The sequence below is a fragment of the Macrobrachium nipponense genome, chromosome 2 (assembly GCF_015104395.2).
Source record: "Macrobrachium nipponense isolate FS-2020 chromosome 2, ASM1510439v2, whole genome shotgun sequence".
NCBI classification, from domain to species: domain Eukaryota; kingdom Metazoa; phylum Arthropoda; class Malacostraca; order Decapoda; family Palaemonidae; genus Macrobrachium; species Macrobrachium nipponense.
The window spans coordinates 33,659,775-33,686,513 of NC_087201.1; the positions used below are offsets into that span (position 1 = coordinate 33,659,775).

Sequence of the window (26,739 nt, forward strand, 5' to 3'; positions counted from 1 at the left end):
AGACTTCATATGGCTGTTGCCAAGGAGTCTGCATCACCTCAAGACTTTAGCGAGATATGTGATCTATGGCCAAGAGTTCTTGTGGGTCTGCCGATGGGGTATGAACCGCTTACTCGGCAGAGCCTGAAAGGACTTTGTCAATGGGTACTGGACCACTTCTATGACAATACACCTTATGAAGGAGCGCAACACCGACCCCGATCACCTGATCCTAACACGAGGGTTTCGCGCTCAAATTGAAAAGAGTTATCCCCACACTCCTTTCAAAAACCCAATAATTTCACTAAGTTAAATAACTTAACTCAAAGTTAAGGATCAGTGTCGGCTCCTTATCCCAGTAACGTATCCGCAGAAACGTATAAACCAAAAGAGAAGGATCTCTCGTAGGTTAACTTGACATCCTTTGTGTAATGAGAAGTCAACACAGAGTTGCCTCTACCGTACAACACAGCTAAAAATGTCTTATATGACATATTGTTATGTAAAGAACAAGAATTGCAAAAAGTGCGCACTTCTGCGCTTTTAATTCTCAGCTGTTAGAAGGAATCAAAGTCACTTATGAAGTGCTTAGGAGATCTCCATGTTTCAAAGAAGACCAGGGCTTTCTTGAAATGGATCTCTCCCATCTGAAGCCTGAAGCCTGGCAGGAACCTCGCGCCTGGCTGGTGCTTCGCTCTTGGTTGGAGCCTAGCGCTTGTCAGGTACCTTTCGCTTGACTGGCGCCTCGCATCTGGTTGACGCCTCGCGCCTTAGCTGGAGATTCGCGCCTAGAGCCTGGCTTGCGCCTGGCTGGCTCCTCGCGCCAGGTTGGCGCTTTGTGCCTGCCTGGCGCCTTCGCGGCTGGCTGGTACCTCGCGCCTGCCTGGCGCCTCGCTCCTGCCTTGGCGGCCGCTCGCGCTGCCTGGCCCCTGCCGCCTGTGGCCTCCTGCCTTGCGCTGGTTGGCTCCTCCCCACTTGCCGAGCTTTGAGCTTGGTAGAGTCTCGAGGATGTCTGGCAATGTCCACATCGGACACTCTTATCTGTCCGATATGTTCGCATCTATGTCAGGTTGTAGGCTCGGTCTTTCTCCTCATCAGACAATGACAGTGTTCTTGGGGCTGTCTGCCTCTGGCGTTTTTTACGCCTGTTTTGGCATAAGGCTCCTGGTTGGCGCTACATTGTCCGAAAGTCCTGAACATCCACAATAGTAAATCACAAGACTGGAGAAGGGTGGAAGAAATTCTTCCACTTAGAGCTTTGGCCTCTCCGGCAAGAGGAGGTGATTGTAGTCAGCTACATCCAGTATACGATAGGATATCTAACAGTACAAGAGATAAGAGTCTTCCTCCGAGGAGGATCCTTCTTGAGTACTTCCCTTGCTCACGAGATCTCTTCTTACCTGTTGAAGGGGTTTCTCGTTGCAGAATCTTCCCTATCCTTGTCCGAAGGAAGGGAAGAAGCCTGGAATTCGAAGGAGACTCCAAGTTGAAATTGGGAGGACTCCTGATTTCTAGCTCTTTATTGTATCCCTCTGAACACCTTCTGGGAAGCCTTTCGAGCCGTCATCGCATTCCAAAGACTCTGTAGGCAAACGTTTGAACCATTCTACTGTAGATGAAAACTTAAGTACCCTGCCTGGACAACGAAACCTCTATCTGAAAACATTGAATCAGGAATAGGGGGTTTTAGTTCTTTTGCCAGACATACTATGCTGGCAAGAACCCATTGCCTAGTCTTCATAGAATCTGATGCGAGATTCCAATGCTCAAAAAAAATTTTACTTGTCTTCTTGGTCGTTTAGGACCAAGAGAAACAAAGAATTCCCTCATAAAAATTTCTCAAAGAAGTTTGATGAGGAGCAGTTCCATCTTGTCAGAACATGGAATCTGTGGCCACAAAAAAGATCCCATTAGAAGTACATAATATCCTACTCTTGTCATATTGAGGTATCATATAAGATCCCGAAGATCTTAATCCTCTGCTATCTCCAATTCCCTTTGTAGAGACAGAGTATAACCTTTTACTGCATTCTTTGATAGCAGACATATACAAAGGTGATTCTTCCCTCTGAAAGGGAAGAAAAAACCGCTATGTGGTTCACAGAGTATCGGAAGAGGACAGCTTCCTCATTCCCTCTAGCACGATCTGCAGCAATTCTATGTTTTGGCCATGACAATTGTCATTTACCTTAAAAAATCCTCTCATTCATGTCCACTTCTGGTCACTCTGCACGCAGACAGACTCAGAGTGGAGAGGTTGTTCAGGTCCATTTATAATAGATGCTGATAGAATATCCAGACTCTCTTGGAAAAAACTTCCAAAAACATGTTGTGAGAAGAACGTGGACCTCTGTGAATCCAACCTCTCTAAGGCCAAAATGAGGCATAAAGTATTATCCTCTCTCTTTTCTTTGATGCCCTTTATCTTAAATTCTGCAAAGAATTTATATTTAGGGGAAAAAAGACTAAAGTTTATTCCCCTTTCTAAAAAAAATAAAGATGGCGTATATTGCTACTTCTCTTGGTTCGAGGAAAAGGAAGCAGTCTATAGGAAGCCTGTTCGTCTTCTACCTTGCTAAGAGATCTATGAAGAAGACTTTCTGCAGGTTCTCACAACTCTATCCAAAAATGTTAGACATGTTAACAGATATTATCGTCGATCGAGAAGGTTCTCTTTGTTAACGCGAACAGGAGCGAAAAAAAGAGATTCTCGATGCTCTTTGCGATATGAGAGAGTCGTGGAATTGACCTAAGTGATTAAATGGGTAACGAAATCAGGAACGAATCTTGCCGTTACCGAGCCTGGTGTCCGAGAGGCTACTAGACTCTTAGGTTAATAAATCGCTAAAACGAGAAAATCTTGGATGGTGCTCTTGGTCACTGGCCAGGCTGGCGCGGCTGGGCCTGCGCCAGGCGGCATGGCACCAGGCGGTGGCGCTTCTGGCGCAGGCGCATTGCCAGTTGGCGGGGCTTCTGGCGCATTGCGCCAGGTTGGGGCTTCTAGCGCTTTGTGCCAGGCTGGCGCTTCCTTCTAATTCTTTTTAGGTTATGTGCCAGAACACCTGTGCCTTTATGGTACCCGACATCCTTTCACATGTTAATTTCGTTCTTAGTAGGAAAAAACTTTATATAAGTAGTATAGTCCATTCAGGGAGACAAGTTCTGCCACAAAGAGAATGTTTCCCATCCGACTCATCCATCTTCTACTGAGCAGGTACTCTAATAAGCCATGCTTTCGTAAGCCTGAGAGCATTATATAATATAATGTTCTGCTGCGATAGAATCCTTTAATAATGTTACCTACGGTAAACAGCATTGAAAGGTTGTATTATCTCTCTTATTGAAAGCTTCTTAGCAAAAGGCATACAATATTTTATTTATGTTAGCTTAACTATCCTCTCAATCCGAGGCTAAGACCGCGATTGTAGGGGAGAGATACGGATAGTTATTCCATCCCGCAGGAGAGAGAGATGAACCCGACCGCTCATGACTGACACCTACATGGTACTGCGTTGGTCTCAGGCTCTCAGCGAAAGCAGTCTCCGTTAGCCGTCTGGCCTTACTCTTCCAGAGTTGCCAGCTACTCCATTTAATAAAGGAATCTTATAAAATTATTATCGAACTTCAGGAAGTTCTTATTAAAGCATATTTAAGCGAAACAAGACTTCGATAAATCTAGAAGCTAAGTAGGTGTTGTCTTAACAATCCCTTTAAGCGTAGTCCTTCCTAGGAAAGTCGTAGAAGGATACTGGTAAATGAGTTGCACAGCAAAGAAGTAACTACGGTATGTTTTTAAGATTTGACCGTATCGTATTCTCATACAGCAGATACTCTACTACCTTCTACTATCTTCGTTCTTTTCGTTAACAGAACGATAGAAAGAGTATATATATATCCATTAAGGAAGGAAGTTAATCCAGGAACTCTTTAAATCTTCGTGATTTCCTCATAAATCGCGGAAGAGACAGAATTCCTGTTCATCACTAGGGTTTACGGAAGGAAGTAGATATTTCCTATCCGCCATCATACCCAAACGTAGATGAGATTCTTAAAAGAAAAACTCCCAAAACTCTTGCCTCCTCAAAACGAGGGAAGAGCATGGATGAAGGAGAGAGTCCGCATCGAGAGGAACTGCCTAACACAGGAGTCTTCTGAATAATGAAAAGGGGCTTCCTTAGTATCAGAATCCTTCTGACAAAAGCAACGGCCGCCTGTGCGACATCTTGCACATTTGCCAGGGGAAAGTTGCTCAAGTTAAAAAACTCAAAGAGGAGGCTCGCGACTGACCTCTCTCTCAAATGCAGATTTGGAATATTCTGGCGCCTGGATCCTTGCGCCTAGCGCCTGGCGTCTGGATAGTTCCGCGCACCTGGAATGTTCCGCACACTAGAAAGGAGACTTGCTCCTGGAACGTTCCGCTTGCGTGGAAGGTCCCGTGCGCCCTGATAGTTCCGAGCGCCTCTAGTCTTCTTTTACGAGCCTCTTGCCAGTAAACGTTCAATGGAAGCATCCTTCTGTCTACTATAAGGCTCCTCAGTCTAGCCGTCTGTTTTCTCTTTGAAGGAGCCTTGCGCCAAGAAAAATGTTCTGGAACGCGGCTCGCGCTCAGTTGCTGGAACGCGGCTCGCGTTTAACTGTATGAACGAGGCTCGCGCTAGTCTGTTGGAACGCAGCTCGCGCTAGTCTGTTGGAACGCGGCTCGCTGCTGGCTGTTGGAACGTGGCTCGCGCTAGCTTGCTGGCTGGCTCTCAGCCTCTCGCTCAGTGTTCTCTTAGTTTTCAGAGAACGTGCCGATCGTCCAAACTCCAAACATGTACATTCTTCGTCTTTTCGGATGTAAGATGAAGAAACGGAAGAAGAGACGCACTTTTTTAAAGGATGCCTTTCCAATGGCTATCCCTGGCAGTCTGGGACGTTCTACAGATCCTGCCGAGGGAACGCCCGATCGGTGGGGATTCTCCATAACCTCCGTAAGGCTTTCGACTTTCCTTCTCCTCTGGGCTTGTGAGCTTGGAAGAGGTCTAGGCCTGAGAGCGAGACAGAGCCAATCGGACGCACCCTCTACTATTTTACGACGCCTTTCCAATGGCGAACTTGGCAGTCTGGGACGTTCTACAGATCCTGCCGAGGGGACGCCTAATCGGTGGGGATTCTCCATAATCTCCATAAGGCTTTCGACTTTCCTTCTCCTCTGGGTATGTGAGCTTGGAAGAGGTCTAGGCCTGGGAGCGAAACAGAGCCGATCAGAACGCACCCTCCACTGCACTGTGAACACTAAAATCACTTCTTACCTTTCAATAGCTCGTATTTTGAGCTACATTCCTTTGTCTTCAAATTGCAATATGAATTTGAAGATTCTGTGAAGGTAAGAAGGAGGTGAGGATACAACACTACTAGTATTGTTAATGCTCTAACTGCTCGTTAGTACGAGAGCTATAAAAACTTCTAAAGGAAGCGTAACTAATTCTATTCCTGACTTCCTCAAGAAGGAAGTTAGCTCAATCAATTCTAACATTTACTACACGTTACTATGAATAAATATTAAAATTTCCCTTCTTGCAAACTATGTGAGTGTCAACCGAAAAGTTCGGTAGTTACACGTAAACAATTCTTCAAAATTTTCGAAGCCAAAGTTATTAAAACAAATTAATATGCGTATGCCGAACCAAAGATCCAGTACTTCCCTGCAAAAGATAGCCCAGAAGATCGATGGCGATGAAATCCAAAAATCCAGTCAGGAGGAACTGCAAACGTTGTTTACATTCCAAGCGATAGAGAAAATATGATAGAAAACAGGAATGGTTCCTAATCCTGCCACCAGGGCAGGACGGTAGATCACCTGACCTACCCGCAGCGTGTGCCGCGAAATTTGAATTTCTGTCGGGGATGACGGAGTCTTAGCTATGTATATATCTGACAGGTAAGTTGATTGTATGAAACTGGTATGTAATGGCTTGAATCCACTCTCTGGATGAGGATGAGAGGGAAGGAGGAGAAGCCAGTTACTCCCGCAGGCATTCTCACTTACATCCACAACCGAACATTTCAGGCGAGATGCAATCCTGTCCTGTCAAAGGAGCCGGGTAAGCTACACAACCACAGGTCCCAGGAAAAAGTGTCCAAGGACTTGTTGGTAATCTCTCCCAAAGGTAGAAAAAGGTGAAAGTGCTCTAGCATGACCACATCCCAACAGGTTCTCCGGAATGTGAGGGTTGGAGCGATGCCACTGACTTTGTGAGCTCTCGGGCAGAATATACAAGTGTCATCTTCACCAGCAGCAGAATACGCTCTCCTGATTGTCTCATAAAACCAGAACGAGATCGTGTTCTTGGACATTTCTTTCTTGGACGAGCCAGTGTTAACGAAGAGTCGTCAACACTCAGGCCAGATATATCAATTCCTCTTGTGATAGCGCCGCAGCACTCTAACGGGACAAAGTAGCATCTCGTCTGGATCATTACCAACAAAGTCCTCTTGCGAGGGGATCATGAAGGACTCAAACCTGCTTCAGGGAACAATGGATTCTGAGTTTTCACTACGAAATCCAGGATGAAGTTGAACGTAACTGATCCCCATCCCCTCAATCGTTTAACTTTGATGAAAAGTCCATGAAGTTTGCCTAATCTCTTCGCCAATGCCAGGGTAAGCAGGAAAATGGTTTTGAGGGTCAGATCCATCTGACAACTCACATAAGGGCTCGTATGGTGCACAAGTCAGGCTCCACAAGATGAGAGTCACATTCTACTTGGGGCCCGAGGTCCATGGGAGGGTAGGACCTTTCCAAGCTTCTCATTAGTAGTGAAATCTCCAGTGAGGAGGGGATATTTACTCTTTCCAGCTCTCAGACTAAACCGAGTATAGATCTACAGCCTTTCACAGCTGAAACATAAAAATTTTTGAAAGAAAAATGTATTTTTCCTACCTATTAAGTGTAGGCTGGAATTACGGCCATTAAATTCTTGAACAAGGTGGTTTGGCAGTAACTACCGTCAGGTAGGCGGGTAGGCCAGCCTGCCCTATGAACACTCCACTTTGCTTTTTGGCGCAGGTTCAGATTGAGGGGTGGCATGAGGTGGGCATTAATGTAAAGGACCTCAGGTTTGTTAGTTAGGAAAAATACAATGTACTTTCAAACTATGTGATTTGTCCCTACCTACACAATATACAAACCATCTGTCCTTTACATAAGGAAAACTCACTGATTAGTGGGAGGAATGTGCGTAAGCCTCTAAAACTGACTGGAGTTCTGCACACCAGGGCTATTCCTCCTGTTGTAAGAGCAAGGAGTGCCCTGCCTCTAACAACTTGATCGGAGTATAAGACCTGCATGATCAAGAGTCAGACTTCTGGGCCTTTTCAAAATGAGTGAGGAATCGTAACTCATCCGAAAAAGGGCTGGGAAGAATATTTTAGAGTTGGAGGCATTAATGTAAAGATCTGGGAAAGGTTTGAATTATTGCCAATCTCCTCCCTCCCCTTGCTAGAGGAAGGAGTGGGATGCTTCTATGATTCTGATAAGGAAAATAGAAAGGAAGCTCGATGTGCAAGCTTACCGTATCAATCGCCCGACCAGTAGAAGGACGAGGTGGGGAAGGTGGAAAGGCCAGCAACTCTCACATCCTTCTTACCTCTAGAACCGTAAACCAAAGGCAAGATGCAACTAGTCCTCTTGAAGAACCCGGGCAAGCAAACAACCTGCAAGCATCCAAAGACTCATGGGCAGACCCGAAGGAAGAAAGATATAAATATGGTCGCAATGATACCTCTTCTATCTTCCAGTTCAACAAATTCTTCGGAATGATGAAATGTACCCATCCACTGGACTATCCAACTGCAGAGAAGTCTCACGATCTCGTAAGACTGGGATAAAGACACAGACACTCAACGATGGGTGTCGATCCTTCATGGGTACAGCAACACACCAATAGGACAAAGTAATGACTGATCTGGATCAACCAATACAAAGTCCACAGCACAGATCATGAAGGACTCGGACTCCTCAACAGATACTGACTGACTACACTGCCATGCATCCGAGACAGTCACATGACACACCTTTTTGAAGGGTTACACTGAGAATAACCATACAAATAGTCTATCTTGTTCGCCGACGATGTTGAGAGACAAGATGATGTTTCTTGCAAGGTATGTGCACATCAGACAATAGTCAACTACCTTCTAGAGACTGAGGTCTATGTGATGGCAAGAAAGAAGTTTCTCATCAGTAGTTGAATCTCCACCAAGGAGAAATAATACTATATTACTAGTGAATGACTAAGGTGAAAGTGGACCTATGTCTTCACAGTTGAATCGAGAGAAGTAAACTCTCAAGATTCTGATCATAGAAAAAGTCCCATCAATGACACCAACCAGTGAAAACAGCTTTAATCCCTGTTGTTTTACAGAAGACTGAAAAAGCTAATCCGCTATTTCATTGCTGCTCAGCGAGAAAGTCTGAGTTTGCAATGAAAGCAGAGCATCTTTCAGTAATGAAAACACAGGGATTGTACTGCCTGAAGAACTGCTTCTCATGTTGGATCAGGGAAGACTTTTCTATTACTTTGGAAGCACAGCTAGTAGGGCGGGGAACAGGTGAAGTCTTTCGTTATTCATTTACAATTCGGGGTGAACAAAAAATAATTGAACACCTTATGAATTAGGAAATGTATATTAGAAAACAAACTCAAATTGTCTGAAGAATATCATTCTGCTTCATTGCAGCAGCCGATGGGGCAGGTGCAATGAAGCGGAAGACTAGGCTACAGACTTCTGTTATACCGTGGGGTAAACAGAAAGATGATAACAAGTCTAATGATATATCTTTGTCTGGAAATTCTCGCAACGGCAAATGCGGCGCAAGAGATGTGGGCATACACGTATGCAAGAATTCCAGCCAACCAGAGACCTAAGTCTGTGATTGCCGGGCAGAGATTCGAATTGGTAGTCAATCCTCAACAGAGGAGAAACAATACCAAACCAAAAAGAATCTCGGAGAGCAAGCAGTACTGAGGCAGAGCCATACACCGCTCGCTCAACTTATCATCATCCTGAGTTGTCTGGTAGAGCAATCCATGAAAGAATGCATTCGGCTAGAACCATCGAGTGCAAAAAAAAATACACTCGAGCATCTACATTCTAACAGAAATGGGAGAGAAGAAAACCCTCTTGTGCAGTGATAACGCAAATGCTGTGGAGTTGTTGGGAAACAACACTAGTTATCTCAAGACCAAAACCAGTAACTCTTGGGAGGCCCAAAAGGCTGTCCTGAGTTCCAGGTTAATTAAGAGAAGGTACTGTTTGTCCCAATCACATACCAGAAGAGCTAACTCACAGGTATGTGCCTAATGTGCCTACAACTCAGACAATGCAACTGATAGCGGAAGCATTTCGCATGAGAAATATACTAGTATATTAGTAGGTTCCTGTAAATCACACTCCAGCCCTATTCTTCTTCATTCGAGGAACAATGAATAAGGACTTGAAGCAGACCTCCTTCATTCTCTAATGAAGAGAGCAAAGCCGGAAGGGAGACTTCTATAGTGATAACAGGATACCGAAGACGACTAGTTCAAGCCGAACTGGTTGTTCCAAAAACAGTAGCACTGGAGAGGCATTCGAACCTCTTGATTTATCCATCCTGAATGGATTGACATATGTTCAGTAAGATCCTAAGTTTGACCCAAAAACATAGTCTCTCGGGTTCGAATTCCGAGGAGTAACCAAAAACAGTGTCTCTGGGGTTCGAATTCCGAGGAGTAGACTCCACAGAATTCCTCTTACTTCCTTGTTCATTCCAGTCTAACCAGGAAGTAGAGGGAAAAGAAAAGAGAGGAGGATTGACTATTCTTGACCGCTCTTCCTGAACTTGCACTGTTATCACTCTGTTAAACAAAGCATTCATTCCTACAACCGTTTCGTTTGCGTTTGCACGAACGAAAGTTGACCGGAGTTAAATACAGTAAAGGCTGGCAAGAACCTGCCATGTCTTGCTACGCATCTATCTTCTCCATGATCGAACCTCATGAAGAGGACTACACAGAGGACCTCCTCCTATCTCCTTCAGATGCCTCGTCCCGAGGGACAGAGACATCAATCTTGGCACCTGAAGAATAGCCATTCCTGGCTTTTACAGGTGGGTCTGAGCCACCAATGTGTCCTGCACCACTTTTGTTCGAACTCCTGGGGCTCTTGAGACACCATATTTGTGTATAGCATCCAGGTTCCCACTCCAGAAGGAGCAGGCGAGCCGAAGAGACAGCCAATTATTCTCTTCATGGAAAGGGTAGTCTCGAAGCGAGACTTCTTAAGAGGCAGAGAATACCTTCCTCTTCTTAGGACGTGGAAACCTTTGAAGAGGGAGAGGTTAGGAAGCATCAGATGACGAAGACGAAAGAAAATGACCCCTTGAAAACTCACTGCAACACGGGTGCTATGTCATGGCAAGGAATCGCACTAATCAAGAACAGAGTGTTTGTTCAAAGAAACCTCATAATCACATGAGTTAATAAAATAAAATGGAAAAGTAAATCCACAGTAATATGTCTGATATGATATTGTTATGATACAATAAAGTTTTATACATACTTACCTGGCAGATATATACATAGCTATTACTCCGTCGTCCGACAGAAATTCGAATTTCGCGGCACACGCGGCAGGTAGGTCAGGTGATCTACCCCCGCCGCTGGTGGCGGGAATAGGAACCATACCCGTTTTCTAATTCATAATTTTTCTTCCAGCTGTCTCCTGAGGGGAGGCTGGGAGGGCCATTTAATTGTATATATCTGCCAAGTAAGTATGTATAAAACTTTATTGTATCATAACAATATCATTTTTATACATTCAACTTACCTGTCAGATATATACATAGCTGATTCACACCATTGGTGAAGGGTAAAAGACAGCTATTTACTGAATAGACAGGTAAACAAAACATACGTTGTAGGTAATAAATAAATAAAAACCTTGGTTCCTATGTGTTTAGACGAAGGGTCGAACTTCCCTAGCTATTGCTAGTAGTCTGCTTCGTCTCAAGAGCCTCAGCGAGGAGTGACCTATGGCTAAGAGTTCTTGTAGATCTGTCAAGGGGGTCTTATCCACTTACTTGAACAGAATCTAGTGGTCATTTGTCAATGGGGTCTTATCCACTTACATGACAATACACCAATGCCTATTGGCATAATTTAAGGAGCACAACACCGATCCCGATCACCTGATCCTAACAGAGGGTTTGTGCTTAATTTGAAAAGAGCTATCCCCAAAACTCATTTCAAATAACCTCAGAAAATAATACACTTATTATTAAAATTAAAATTTAAAAAAAAAATTTAATTTACTAGTTAAGGATCAGTGTCGGCTCCCTATCCCAGCAACGCATCCGTGGACACGTATAACAAAGAGAGAAGGATCTCTCATAGGCCCACTTGATCTCTTCGTGCAAAGAGAAGTCAACACAGAGGTTGCATCTCCCGTTATTACAGCTAATATGACCTCTCACACATATGTTATGGGGAAAAGAACAAGAATTGGTTTTAAAAGCTCGCACTTCAAGCGCTTTTTAATTCTTAGCTGTTTGAAGGAAACATCAAGTTACTCAAGAAGTGCTTTAGAGATTCCACTCTTTCCAAAGGAAGACCAGGGCTTTCTTTGCACAGAAATCTCTTCTGGGATGAAGCCCAGAGCCTGGCTTGCGCCTGGCTGGCGCCTGGCTGGCGCCTGGCTGGCGCCTCGCGCCTGCCTGGCGCCTTGCGCCTGCCTGGTGCTTCGCGCCTGCCTGGTGCTTCGCGCCTGCGTGGCGTCGCGCCCTGGGCTGCGCCTCACTCGCGCCTGGCGTCTAGCTGGAGATTCGCACCTAGAGCTTGGCTTGCGCCTGGCGGCTGCTCGCGCCTGGCTGGCCGCCCTGCGCCTGCTGGCGCCTCGCACCTGCTGCGTCTCGCGCCAGGTTGGCGCTTTGTGCCTGCCTGGCGCCTGCCTGGAGCTTCGCGCCTCTGGCTGGCGTCTAGCGCCCGGTTGGAGTGGCGCCTTGCGCCTGCCTGGCGCCTCGCTCCTGCCTGGCGCCTCGCGCCTGGTTGGCTCCTCCCCACTTGCCGGAGCTTTCGAGCTTGGTAGAGTCTCGAGGATGTCTGGCAATGTCCACATCGGACACTTTTATCTGTCCTATATGTTCACATCTAGCGCATCTGTGTCAGGTTTTTGTAGGCCCGGTCTTTCTCCTCATCAGACAATGACAGTGTTTTCTTAAGCTGTCTGCAGGTTTCTTCTTCCTTGCTGACTGCGTCAGAAGGTCTTGAGTCGCCTTCTCAGTTAATGAACGAGAAATGTCCTTCACTAACTGAGAACGGAACAAAAAGTCAGACAAAGGCGAGTACAGAAGCGCTGCCCCTCTGAGCGTGGGAGACCGCTTTGGTTAAAAAGGCACTTATATACTGTCCTCTTTTTAAGAAGACCTGCTCAAATAAAGAGATCTCAAACCGAGCCATCCTGAACCGCTTTGTCTATACAAGACAAAATACACAGAAGGACTTCTGGTTCGAGTCCTTCAGAATCATGGGCTTTCTTGGACATCACCCCAAGGGAACCAATCTAAGAAGTGAAAACTTTCCAATACATGAAAGAGTCCCCTTGAGGAGATGGTCCAGTTCTGAAATGCCCCAAGTTAACGGGCAGAGTTCAAACCTTGTCTACGTGAAGCGTCAACTAAGGTCGAAAAGTTCCGCTTCTGACGTAGACGGAAGAGAAATACCCATATTCTCTCCCCTCTGACACCAAATGCCTCTTTTTACCAGCTAGTCTCCGCTGGAGGCATGCAGAAGACAGTTCTAACTAACTCCTTCTTCGACTCATCCAAGAGTCTAAAGACTGAAGAGCCCTCTTCATCGAAATGGCTGGCTTCATTCTAAGAAAAGACGAAGATTCTTCGTCTTTGCACTCGAGAAAAAGAGAGCGCGGAGAAGGAGGAGAGGCAGGAGTCAAGTCGTCTCCTTACTCTCTAGAAGCCAGGCTGTCAAAACTTTATAGTTCGACAGTCCCCTTCTCTTTCCTTGATACTGCTCTCCCCGAGTTTACTTCTAATTCTCGGTCTAGATGAGTCTCCGCTGCTAATTCAGTACGTCTTTCCTCTGGAGGAGACAAACTCCTAATAGGAGAGGGGCTAAGGGAATGAATATTCCTTCCTCTTCCCCGCTTTAATAGTCCTGGAAGGCGCCCACAGCCCAGGCTTCTCTCCATAAATGATGACTTCCCGCTTGGATGACGCTTCTAGTCCGCCAAGCGTCCTGGCTGACGCCTTCCCGATGTGTGGCTGCTGACGTCTGGATGACGCCTCGCGCCTGGAAGACCGCGCTCGCGCCTGGAAGACGCTTCGCTCTCTAAAAGGCGTCCTAACTGGCGCCAAAAATTTTTTTTTTTTTGGTTGGAGCCTCGCGTCTAAAAGCAGCTTTAAATGACGCTTCATGTCTTGACGACGTCTCACGTCTCTCTCGCGTTACGTGTCTTCCGTAAGATTCTCCCGATCTCGCTCTCGAAAAACCGAAAGCTTCTGCGATATGTTTGGAAGCTTCACGTCTGCATGACGCCTCTCGCTTCGCAGGGGAGAGAGGACGAGACTTCTTGATTGGAAGCGCAACGTCCTTCCTACGAGGCGCTAACACTCCCACCAAAGAGGCCAGTTGCTCTTGTACTGCCAAGATAATCTTCCTTGAAGCTTTTCCCCCGTCATCTTCAATCGGGGGAGAAGTAGGAAAAGGAAGCAGTCTATAGGAAGCCTGTTCGTCTTCTACCTTACTGAGAGATCTATGAAGAAGACTTTCCGCAGGTTCTCACAACTCTTTCCAATAATGTTAAACATGTTAACAGAATTATCGTCGATCGAGAAGGATCTCTTTGTTAACGCGAATAGGAGCGAAAAAAGAGATTCTCGATGCTCCTTGCGATATGAGAGTGTCGTGGAATTGACCTAAGTGATTAAATGGGTGAGAAAATCGGAACGAATTTTGCCGTTACCGAGCTTGGTGTCCGAGAGGCTACTGGAATCTTAGGTTAATAACTCGCTAAAACGAGAAAATCTTGGATGGTGCTTTTGGATCACTGCGCCAGGCTGGCGCTTCTGGCGCAAAATTTGCGCCAGGCTGGCGCTTCTGGCGCAAATTTTGCGCCAGGCTGGCGCTTCTGGAGCATTGCGCCAGACTGGCGCCTTTCTTCTAATTCTTTTTATGTTATGTGCCAGAACTTGTGCCTTTATGTAGCCGACATCCTTTCACATGTTAATTAATTCGTTCTTAGTAGGAAAAAGCTTTATATACATAGTTATAGTCCATTCAGGGAAACAAGTTCTGCCCCAAAGAGAATGTTTCCCATCCGACTCATCCATCTTCTGAGGCAGGTACTCTAATAAGCTATGCTTTCGTAAGCCTGAGAGCATTACATAATATAATGTTCTGCTGCGATAGAATCCTTTAATAATGTTACCTACGGTAAACAGCATTGAAAGGTTGTACTATCTCTCTTATTGAAAGCTTCTTAGCAAAAGGCATACAATATTTATTTATGTTAGCTTAACTATCCCCTCAATCCGAGGTTAAGACCGCGATTGTAGGGGAGAGATACGGAAGTTATTCCATCCCGCAGGAGAGAGAGATACACCCGACTTCTCATGACTGACACCTACATGGTACTGACAGTCACAGGCGTAGGCGTACTGCGTTGGTCTCAGGCTCTCAGCGAAAGCAGTCCCCGCTTACTCTTCCAGAGTTGCCAGCTACTCCATTTAATAAAGGAATTTTATAAAATTATTATCGAACTTCAGGAAGTTCTTATTAAAGCATATTTAAGCGAAACAAGACTTCGATAAATCTAGAAGCTAAGTAGGTGTTGTCTTAACAATCCCTGTAAGCGTAGTCCTTCCTAGGAAAGTCGTAGAAGGATACTGGTAATTGAGTTGCACAGAAAAGAAGTAACTACGGTATGTGTTTATGATTTGACCGTATCGTATTCTCATACAGTAGAAACTCTACTACCTTCTACTATCTTCGTTCTTTTCGTTAATTAAACGAATAGAACAAAGAAGAGATATTTATATCCTTAAGGAACGAAGTTAATCCAGGAACTCTTTAAATCTTCGTGATTTCCTCAAAAATCGCGGAAGAGACAGAATTCCTGTTCATCACTAGGGTTTACGGAAGGAAGTAGATATTTCCTATCCGCCATCCTACCCAAACGTCGATGAGATTCTTATTAAGAAAAACTCCCAAAGTTCTTGCCTCCTCAAAACGAGGGAAGAGCATGGATGAAGGAAAGAGTCCGCATTGAGAGGAACTGCCTAACGCAGGAGTCTTCTGAATAATGAAAAGGGGCTTCTCTTAGTATCAGAATCCTTCTGACAAAAGCAACGGCCGCCTGTGCGACATCTTGCACATTTGCCAGGGGAAAGTTGCTCAAGTTAAAAAACTCAAAGAGGAGTCTCGCGACTGACCTCTCTCTCAAATGAAGATTTTGGAATCTTCTGACGCCTGGCGTCTGGATCCTTGCGCCTAGCGCCTGGCGTCTGGATAGTTCCGCGCGCCTGGAATGTTCCGCACGCTAGAAAGGAGACTCGCTCCTGGAACGTTCCGCTTGCGTGGAAGGTCCCGTGCGCCCTAATAGATCCGAGCGCCTCTAGTCTTGTTATACGAGCCTCTTGCCAGTAAACGTTCAATGGAAGCATCCTTCTGATTGCCACTCTAAAATAAGGCTCCTTAGTTAAGCCATCTGTTTTCTCTTTGAAGGCGCCTTGCGCCAAGAAAAAAGTTCTGGAACGCGGCTCGCACTCAGTTGCTGGAACGCGGCTCGCGTTTAACTGTATGAACGAGGCTCGCGCTAGTCTGTTGGAACGCGGCTCGCGCTAGTCTGTTGGAACGCGGCTCGCGCTAGCTTGCTGGCTGGCTCTCAGCCTCTCGCTCAGTGAGTCAGTGTTCTCTTATTCAGAGAACGAGCCAGATCGTCCGAACTCCAAACATGTACATTCTTCGTCTTTTCGGATGTAAGATGAAGAAACTGAAGAACAGACGCACTTTTTAAAGGATGCCTTTCCAATGGCTATCCCTGGCAGTCTGGGACGTTTTACAGATCCTGCCGAGGGAACGCCCGATCGGTGGGGATTCTCCATAACCTCCGTAAGGCTTTCGACTTTCCTTCTCCTCTGGGTATGTGAGCTTGGAAGAGGTCTAGGCCTGAGAGCGAGACAGAGCCGATCGAACGCACCCTCTACTAATTAGGACGCCTTTCCAATGGCGAACTTGGCAGTCTGGGACGTTCTACAGATCCTGCCGAGGGGACGCCTGATCGAAGGGGATTCTCCATAACCTCCGTAAGGCTTTCGACTTTCCTTCTCCTCTGGGTATGTGAGCTTGGAAGAGGTCTAGGCCTGGGAGCGAAACAGAGCCGATCAGAACGCACCCTCCACTGCACTAACATTAAAATCACTTCTTACCTTTCAATAGCTCGTATTTTGAGCTACATTCCTTTGTCTTCAATTTGCAATATGAATTTGAAGATTCTGTGAAATAAGAAGATGAGGATACCACACTACTAGTATTGTTAATGCTCTAACTGCTCGTTAGTACGAGAGCTATATAAACTTCTAAAGGAAGCGTAACTATTCTTTCTTTACATCCTCAAGAAGGAAGTTAGCTCAATCAATTCTAACATTTACTACACGTTATTATGAATAAACATTAAAATTTTCCTTCTTGCAAACTATGTGAGTGTCTACCGAAAAGTTCGGTAGTTACACGTAAACAATTCTTCGAAATTTTCGAAGCGAAATTATAAAAACAAATTAATATGCGTATGCCGAACCAAAGATGCAGTACTTCCCTGCAAAAGATAGCCTAGTAGATCGATGGCGATGAAATCCAAAAATCAAGTCAGGAGGAACTGCAAACGTTGTTTACATTCCAGCGACAGAAAAATTATGAATTAGAAAACGGGTATGGTTCCTATTCCCGCCACCCAGCGCGTGCCGCGAAATTCGAATTTCTGTCGGACGACGGAGTAATAGCTATGTATATATCTGACAGGTAAGTTGAATGTATAAAACTGTTATTTAAAATACACAGCAGAGAGCTTTCGAAGACCTGCACGGTCCTCCTTGTCAATCTGAATACAATTACTAACAGTGACCATACAAGAACTCTGTTTTCGACTAGTTTACAAATAGCCTGTTTGATGATGTAGTTGGGCTCTTCACGTTATCCCCTCGTTCTCCAACGGCAAACCAGCTAATCGCCTAGATCTTCGAAGTGGCGGTTCGTCTCTTGAATCGTTTGATATGTTATCCATAGCAGCTTGGGCGCCTGCAACTAGGGACACGGGATGGGTCTCTGTTACCTGAACGAAAGAAGATGAGGCAGCGGCAGTATCAGAGGTGGCTAGATTATTGGTGTTACTACCATGCAACCTATATCTGTTATAATCTCTGATAAACTGACAGCAAATTATTTCATTCAAAATAAAATCTTCTTGCGTATAGGCTTTATTGCCTTCCATAGAGAGACCCCTGTTAATAATTGCTCCTTCAACTAACCTTCTAATACCTGTATCCTTACTATTGAAAATTACATTTGACTCGTTCCAATTAATGCGGTGATCGTCATTTAAACTATGTGAGACTAGTGCATTATTCTCAGTATTCAGATTGACAAGGAGGACCGTGCAGGTCTTCGAAAGCTCTCTGCTTTGTATTTTAAATAACAGATCAGACATATTACTGTGGATTTACTTTTCCAGAGAGTTTGTTCGTTAGAGCCAAGCACTCAGATTGGCAGATCGAGCTCTCTGGTCGAGCTGAGCCAAGCCAAGCAAGCTGAGCAGATCACCAATACATATTATGAGTGGTAATCGTCAACGAAGAACTATCACTTCTTCCCAATTAACTGTTCTCCTTCGAGGCCGAAGCTCCCAGAAGAACAATAGGGATTCTGTGTATGCTGTCCTATGTGTTCGGACCCTTAAGTCCAATAAGTACACAAAGACAGTGCTTGAACATTCACCAGAAGGTGTTGCATGCAGTTCCAAGTCCTACATAACTCCAAACCAGGCAGAGGAGCAGACTCATCTCACCATCAAAGCACTCATAATAGTAAGCGCTCGGCAAGCGTTAGAATTCGTAAGAATTCTCACGCTTGGCAAGAAAAACCTGACTTCTGTATGACAATAATCGGGCGAGCCTTTTCTCTCCCTGGTACTCGGCAATATGATGAAGCCGAGCACTCGGAAAGCGCCAACAAAACCAAGGGATCCAGGCGCTCGGCGAGACTCCCATTTATTGTAATAATCACCGGGAATGCCCGTTGCCTGAGTGTTTGAAAATCTCAGAAAACCAAATCACCCTGCAAACGCTAGAAATTCCAAGGAATGTACGTACTGGCTTAGCGAGACCCCGATTTTCGTAATAATACCGGTTATGTCTGTCTTGCTCGAGTGTTTGGAAACTACAGAAAAACCATAACACTGAGAATGCAAGAAATTACAAGGAATTCGAGCATTCAGCAAGATTCCCGATTATCGTAGCAACAATTATCAGGCATTCTCGTCTCGCCCAAGTGTTTGCAGATCGTAGAAGACCAAAACACTCTGAGAGTGCTAGAAATTCCAAAGAATTTCAAGCGCTCGACGAGACCCCCAAATTTCATCAAACAATCATCTGGGTGGGCCCCTCCTCACCACCCGTAGAAATCGATATGGAACGGGCATAAAAACCTGTCCTGAATGTGAGGATTTAAGACTGGAATGAGTGTACAATTCAATAGAATATACAATCGAGGCTCCCAAAATGCATGAATCCATAGGGGCCTGCGAATTGAAATCCGTCCAAAGGACAGAAAAAGCCATGGAGACAGTCTCCAGTTCGACATAAGATCGTTCCTCAACGACGTGGACATACGTCCGGTAAGACCCTAAGGTCCCTACAAGAACATAGTCCCCGGATGCTGAATCCTACGGAGAGCACTCCACAGAATCCCTCCTATTTACCTCACCCCTCCCGGCGTAGCCATAGGAAGTAGAGGGAATAGGGGGGAAGACTTGACACTGGCTCGCCTTGCTAGCGGAACTAGCAGGAGAAGCGAGTCACAGGCAGCCATCAACCTGTGGCGATGGCCATGACACGAGTCTAGGAAAACGTTATTATCTGGAGAATAAGCTTTTCCAAGGAGGATTACGAAACTCTCGTCTGGGTGGGGCTGAGCGTGCACCTGACTGGAGAGAGCCGATACTGTCCTCCAACGCGTCAAAGTCCTCGTCGAGGCCGAAGTCTCTCAAGAGAACCAAATGGGGGGTTGGGGGAGCCCTACTGGTTTCTGCGTGCATGGTCCTGTGGGACCGCCACGTCAACCCTGGTAACCAAGTAATCACCGTTAAAGCGATCACCGGCAAGGCGTGAGTCACCTGAGCGACTCGCTCGTTTCTTCCACTCCGTGCCCGAGTCATGACGGTGAGCAGACTCGGCATCACCAACTCTGGATGCACGCGAATCCAAAGATTTCCTTGCATTCGGGGACTCGTGAACGAGCACCCAACACAGAACTAGTCGTAGGGGCAGAACCTCTAGGACTAGCAGCAGACGTGCGAACTGAAGTTTGAGTTTCTACGGCTCCCAACGTGCTAGGCCCTGGGGACAGTGTGATGGTTCCCATTCCCAAAGGAAAGGGAGAGCCAGACGAAGACCTAACTGCCTCCTCAATTTGAGGAGGCAGACCCTTAGAAGTCCCATGACAAGACATCTTAGGGGGGGGGAAGACTACCTTCTACTTCTTCAGCAGAGAGCCGCCTTAGAGGTCGAAGGGGTGGAGGCTCACGAAAATACGACGATTCCAAAGAGGAAGATGACGGCATTTGACAAGCTCTCTTCCTCTTCAACTTCTCCAAATTCTGCATGACTTCTTCTACAGGATAAGGTACATTTTCCAGCAGGAACACAGTTAATAATCACAGGGCCATTGATGGCGAAGGCTTTGTTCTGTGACATAACTCTAGGATAGCAGTGGTAAATGTATATGATTTCCAGCAGGGGATCAGTACACGCACTCGAGGACCAATATCACAGAATGCTATGAGTCACAGGTACAGTTCCAAGGTTAGGATAACCAACACGAAGAGATATCCAACCATCTACTGCTGTAATCACTATCACCACTGTCAGCCTGTAAAAGAAAGAAAATAGGATTTAAAGTAATACAGATACTTCTTTCGCATCAAAGGGAACAGCCCTGCGAAATGAGAGGAGATTCCCCAAACATCAACACCACACCCCACCTCTTCTGCGAAAGGAATTACCAGAAGAAACAAAGGACAAATCTCCAAAGTTCCCCTTGGTAATTTCCAAAGCGTAAGCATAAATTTCGGATGAATACATGGCTCATCCTAATGTTAAAGGGCGAAAATATGTACTAATAAAGATGTTGGAATACCTTTGCCGCCACCCTTAACATAAAGTAGAAAGGTGGCTATCAATGCTATCACAAAAAGTGGGTTTGCATATTAATTATTAAATTCAATTAATTAACAATATCAAACACAGTATACAGTGGTCCCCCCGTATTCGCGGGGGATGTGTACCAGACCCCCCCGTGAATAGTTAGAACCCGCGAATGTTTGGAACCCCTATAAAAATGCTAAAAACAGCCTATTTTGTTAGTTAACACTCATGCAGGGAAACGTTCCTGAGAGAAATCCGCGAATGTGAGAGTCCGCGAATCTGGAGAACGCGAATACGGGGGGTCCACTGTACACACATTTATTAAAATAATAAAAATTTCAAGATACCACCGGTTCAATGATCAATGGCTAGTCAGCAAGAGCTCACAAAAATAAGTCTTCATTGGAAGACAGCTGAAAGTAAAGTGGAGTGTTTACATCCGGGCAGGCTGGACTACCCGCCTACCATACAGTAATTACTGCCTAACCACCTTGTTCAAGAATTTAATGGCCATAATTCCAGCTACGCTAAAAGTAATTCCTTATGTAAAGGATCGAGGGTTTGTATATCGTGTAGGAACAAATAGGGGTAATAGGGTAACTTAAATAGTGCAGTGGTAGAAGAACCTTTACCAGCCTGGGGAAGTGACTTCCCATGGACGGTGCCAGTAACGCTGAGTTCCATGCACCTCTAGTGACACGAAGCCCTGTCTACTTGTAGCTCCCGTAGAACAGGGGTCTGTGAAGCCCCGTGCAGCAGCGAAAAGGTTATTTACCAGCCAAGGAAGTTGACCTCCAGGTACTGGTGTTGGTAACAAAGGGTTTTGTAAAGCCCTGTGTAATGGTTTCCATATCCGTAGACACAGGAGGGCATACAAAAAATGATTTAGCCTCTTCTTCATGGAAGTAGGCTGAGCATTTGAGATCCAACAGTAGGGAGAAGCCACCTTAATCTCCGCTCTATCCAGATACCAGGAGCTATGAAAGAAGGGGAAGAAGTGACAGCAGCACACAACGATGCTAGTCCATCAATGTTCGGGGACCCTTGCACCATTCCCAAGTGGATAAAGCGTGGGGGGGGGGGGGGGGGGTTGTGGGGGGGGGGGGGGGGGGGGGAGCAATTGCCTACACGCTCTGGACACCCTCCTCCTTTTCGAAGTCAGGGCAGTTTGTAGACCGGGTGCCTTACTGGTCCGGGAAGATGACTTCCTAGAACCAGTGTCACATGGGTCTGTGGAACCCTACGCAATGGTTGCTCCCATGAGCAGCAGTTGCTTCTGTGCCTGTAGACAAATTGAAAGCTTCCATGCAAAAGGCAAAGGAAGAAGCAGTAGGTACTGCTAGCGAGAGATCGTGTAACTTTCGCAAGCCTCTCGGGCTGCACATCTGGAAAAAAAAAAAATCTATCTTGTCCGTCAGCCAAAAGTAACATGCGTGCATACTGATTGGCAGGGCAGGACTCTCACCCCTACTGTCTATAGCTAAGTACCCAAACCACCTAGTTTAAAAGTTAAACAGGTATTCCCAGCCAGGGTGACCAGACGTCCCGTATTTGACGGGATTGATCCGTATTTATGACATTTGTCCCATGTCCCGTATCAACCCTCCCCGGGACGCCTTTTGTCCCGTATTTTCAATATCTAAAAAAAAAAATACAATAAACTAGCGAAATTTGTACTGAGCATTCCCCCTTCAAACGCTCAAGTGGAGCGAGTGTTATCTCTGATGGGCCAACGATGGGGTGGGTGTAGGAACCGGTGCAGTGTATAGATGATAAATTCAGAACTACAGATAAAGTGCAATTTCACACTGTCCTGTTCGGAGTTCATCACATATGCTCAAACCAAACACCATCTCTTGAGAGCAGTTGGATCTAGTGCAAAATATGACAAATGAAAAATAACTTAGCAGCAATGAGGAAAATAATTTTAAAAGGGTTATTGAAAGGTTTTCATCATATGTATTTTATTGTCTGCAATTTATTCATTATATTATGGCAAGTCACTTTTGTTACTAATATCCTTCAAAGCTGCAAATCATGCTTGATTGCAATATTCTAATGCTTTGACACATGTAATGAACAGCTGTTTGTAACAAAATCTACAACGAATGCACTTTAAAACAAAAGAAAAGTCAATGAAGAAGGCTGAGAAAGACTGCGTCACTGTGTGCATAACTAAGCATAAGTTGTGTCTATATTGTTCAACTACCTCTTCAATTTAAGTGTCACGTATTTCAATTTTAAAATCTGGTCACCCTGTTCCCAGCTCGCGCGGCAAGTAATTCCAATGTGTAAAGACCGGAAGTTTGTATTTGTGTAGAAACAATATCAGGGTTCGACTCAAACCAACCACATCTAACCTCACAAAACCCAGAGCGTCAGGTTCTTGCCTAATCACCACGGCTTTGTTCCCCCAACCAAAGTAAATAAAAATAAATAAAAGTGCAACCTTACCTACACGCAGGATTCTTACATGACCCATGGTGCTCTGCCCCTACACGACAACCCACCTAACCTAACCTATAGCAATATAAATTAATATGGCCTAAATAAGCTTGCAACCTAAACACATCTAACTTGAACTAGGGTGCCAGATCCCTAACTGACCAGGGGCGAGTGCAGAGTTCCGGGAACAATTTCCGCTCACGAAAATAACCCTAACCTTTCCTAGAATGCTGTCCTGTCCTATGCAGGCAACCATACCCTGACCTACCTAGTACCTTCCTGATCTCATTTAAGACACCGTGCCCCTGACCTAACTTACACTACTAATAAGGCACCCTGCCCCTGACTACTAACTACTACCTAATAAGGCACTGTGCCCCTGACCTAACTAACACTAAACATAAAGACCTGATCCTGATCCCGTCATTCTGCTACCCATCTCCAGGCTGCAGCGGTACCTAGTATTCAGTTTTACAAAAAAAAAATCACCTCCAAAGGGGAACTTGTAATGAGTTCATAATAATAATTGACTGGTATTTCTAAAGAAGCAGTCCGCACGGACTGCAAGGAACGTAATCGCGGATACGAAATCCACTAGGGATTGGGGCGTCCAATGTATTTCGCCGTGTTTAGTACTGGCACCTGGGGGTTTAATTACAGTCGTCCGAATAAATATTATTTAAAATTCTTGTTCAGTAGGTAAAACAGCATAGAAAAACCGCAACTGCCATAGTCTAGGCCGCCGCGGATAAGTACCCTAGATCTACCAATTGACTGAATCTAACCAAATTCTATAAGGGTAGTACCTAGGTAGTATACGTACTATACTACCTACCTAGCTAGCTATTATACTAGTACTAGGTACCTATAAAACCGTAATTATCATTGCCATATTTTAATTTTAGTATATCTTGATGTCTTTCTCCTGAGCATTATACCAATTAGATATGGATGGATTTAACGAACAAAAATGTAGATAAACTGCGAAACAAGCTTCCTTAGCAAAAGAAAGCTACTTTACGTACCTATGGTTAGCTACAAATCATTCGTCTGACAATCTCACAAAATTTATCAGGTGACATTAGGTACACATTGGGTTAATATAATCTATACTGAGAAAAATCATGTCAATATAATATACAGAGAAAAGCGAAGGCCTATTTATTATTTAAACAAATTTAAAACATTCATCAGACCTCTTAAAATGAAGGCAAGCTGAAGCTAAATTGACATGACCGCATACTATACCTACACTACTACTTTATAACACATTTGAACCGACGTCACCCGTACCCTTTATCTTGCTACGTCAGACTTCTTGAAATGTCTTTCGTTTGCTGTCAATCTTACTGAGACATTGACAACACTTATTGACTTGCAAGTGTGTAAATTAAGGAGCAAATGATTAACTCTGTTTGTTTGTCTTCCCGTTGCGCCAGATGATCCTCTTCTTCTTTCAGATTTCTTCCTTTCTTCGGCGAGTTGTCAACATTATTGTTTATATTTCCCGCAAATACAACCACTTCGTCACATCGCTCCAAGATGGTCAAGTACCGTCAGTTTTCAATGTCTATTGCATCACGTTACGGCGGAATATATAACTTATAACTTGGTTAAAGCGATTTTTTTTAATTCGATGTGGCCTGACTTACAGCGCCACCTGGATCTAACACAAAATGGAGGACAGCGAAAAACTGCTCAAAACAAAGGCTTGTCGGGATGCGGTTTTTGTCTGACTTTTTCCTTTCATATGGTCAAAATCATCTATGTTCTATCTAACACTGCTTCACACAACTCAACCCCAAACTTAGTTACTTAAAAAAAGCCGATGAATGCTGAGGAACATTTTTTTTTCTTTCTCGAATTCTAAATTGTATCATATTTTACTGGAGATGTCTCGCTGTAATTATCAAGTATTTTTTATATAATGTCAAGTTACCTATCAATAACCTGTCAGAATCGTTTTCTGTGTAGTACTTACTACTTATCGTGCATAGCTACTAAAAATGGTATTAGATTCAGCTAAGTACTCAAGTATGTTAGTTTTAAAAATAATATTCTCTTTTGATAAGAGACCTACAGTAAACCTGATCAAAGCTTATTCTTTTTGTCCACTTGAAAAGTACTAGCCATTCTCAGACATTTTTATTGTTCCCTGTTAAAAATAATCACTAGACTAAACACCACCAAGCAGCAATTGTAAGAACTAAGTATTTGTAAAGCTTTGCCAGATTCGTTGCTAAAATCTGGTTTAGCTGCCAGCTTCAAGAGCCAATTATAAATTGTCTGCATGGCCAGGTATGTTATTTTTCACTAGTTTTCCATCCACTTGCTTAGTCAAATCTGGTCAGTATTCTAGGAATAGTCAGTTTGACTCAGAACTCCTGTGTCCTCTCGAAGTGACCAGTAGACCAGCATGGTCTTTGCCACAGCAATTAATGAACTCGGCATGGCCATGCCCTACTACTGTAAAAGAAAAGAAAAAAAAACTAACAGACTAGATGCAATGCCTAAGATCTGGCTTTGCTCTCCTGTGAGAGCTCAAGGTAATCCTCCACTAGTCCAGTTGACCCAGAATGCTATTTACTTAAATCCCATGCAATTAACCAATTCAATACTGCCATGTCTACCTCTGCAAAAAAAAAAAAAAAAAAAATGAGACCAAGGTCATCCTCCACTAACCTAGGAGACCCAACATATTCTACACAAACCCAGTGCCAATTATATATAGTATACTTGTTCCTATACAATATACAAACCAATGGTCTTTTCATAAAGAATATGCTTCAGTACAGCTGAAAACAGCTATTTAACGTTTAAGGTATGTATAAGTTAGTTCAACCAGACCACTGAGCTGATTAATGGCTCTCCTAGGGCTGGAGGGTTAGATTTTTTTATGTGACAAGAAACCAATTGGTTATTCAGCAATGGAACCTACTGCTTATTGTGGATCAGAACCACATTATGTCAGGAAATGAATTTCTAATCGCCAGAAATAAATTCCTCTGGTTCCACATTGGCAGGAGCAGGGAGCGAACTCAGGCTACCAAATTGATAGGCAGGTTAACAACCCTCTTGTCCACTGAGAAATTTGCTTAACTTAAACAACTTCATCATTTCATTTTTGGGATGTGACAGATTTAAGTCAAGAGAAAATTGTGCACACATTTTTTCATGACATCCTCCACGTTCTAGGAGATGGGAAGGACCTAAAGTGGAAGAAAAGGTCTAGATAGGCGAGGCATGATGAGTAATTCATCCTGGTCGTGGCCTAGGCTCGCTCTCAGTGCTACGACTCGAGTCTAGCTCATGACAACAGCAAACATCTAACCAAATTGATCACTTTACTTACCCAAAACAGAAGAAGATAAGCGCCTCAGTGGTGTGGTTGGTTTGGTGTTTGCTTCTCACCTCGGTGGTCGCGGGTTCGATTCTTGGCCATTCCATTGAGGAGTGAGAGATGTGTATTTCTGGTGATAGAAGTTCACTCTCGGATCGGAAGTTACGTAAAGCCGTTGGTCCCATTGCTGAATAACCACTGGTTCCATGCTATGTAAAAACACCATACAAACAAACAAAACAGAAGATATACGAAAGGCATCAATCAGGAAGTAAGGTAACACTTCAAAACAGTGTGTGCCTCAGTGGCATGGTTGGTATGGTCTTGGCCTGCCACCTCTGTGGCCGCAAGCTCAATTCTCAGGCATTCTATTGAGGAGTCAGAGATGTGTATTTCATGTGATAGAAGTTCACTCTTGACGTAATTTGGAAGTCACGTAAAGCCGTTGGTCCCGTTGCTGAATAACCACTGGTTATTGCATGCAACGTAAAATTATAAAAACACCATACCATACTTCAATACA

General features: G+C 44.6%; 1 protein-coding gene across 3 annotated transcripts in view; it reads right to left on the reverse strand.

The window, feature by feature from the left end:
• The window catches only part of LOC135220519 (uncharacterized), a 69,444-nt gene extending 44,893 nt beyond the window's left edge, over positions 1 to 24,551 (reverse strand). Inside the window, exon 1 of one of the 3 annotated variants that reach the window (XM_064257673.1) lies at positions 24,170 to 24,551. The gene's annotated coding sequence lies outside the window, so the exon portion shown is untranslated. Of the gene's footprint in view, positions 1 to 24,072; positions 24,102 to 24,128 lie in introns of those variants that run through there. The other 2 variants (XM_064257674.1, XM_064257675.1) reach the window with 2 other exon arrangements.
• Between the last annotated feature and the right edge of the window lie 2,188 nt (positions 24,552 to 26,739).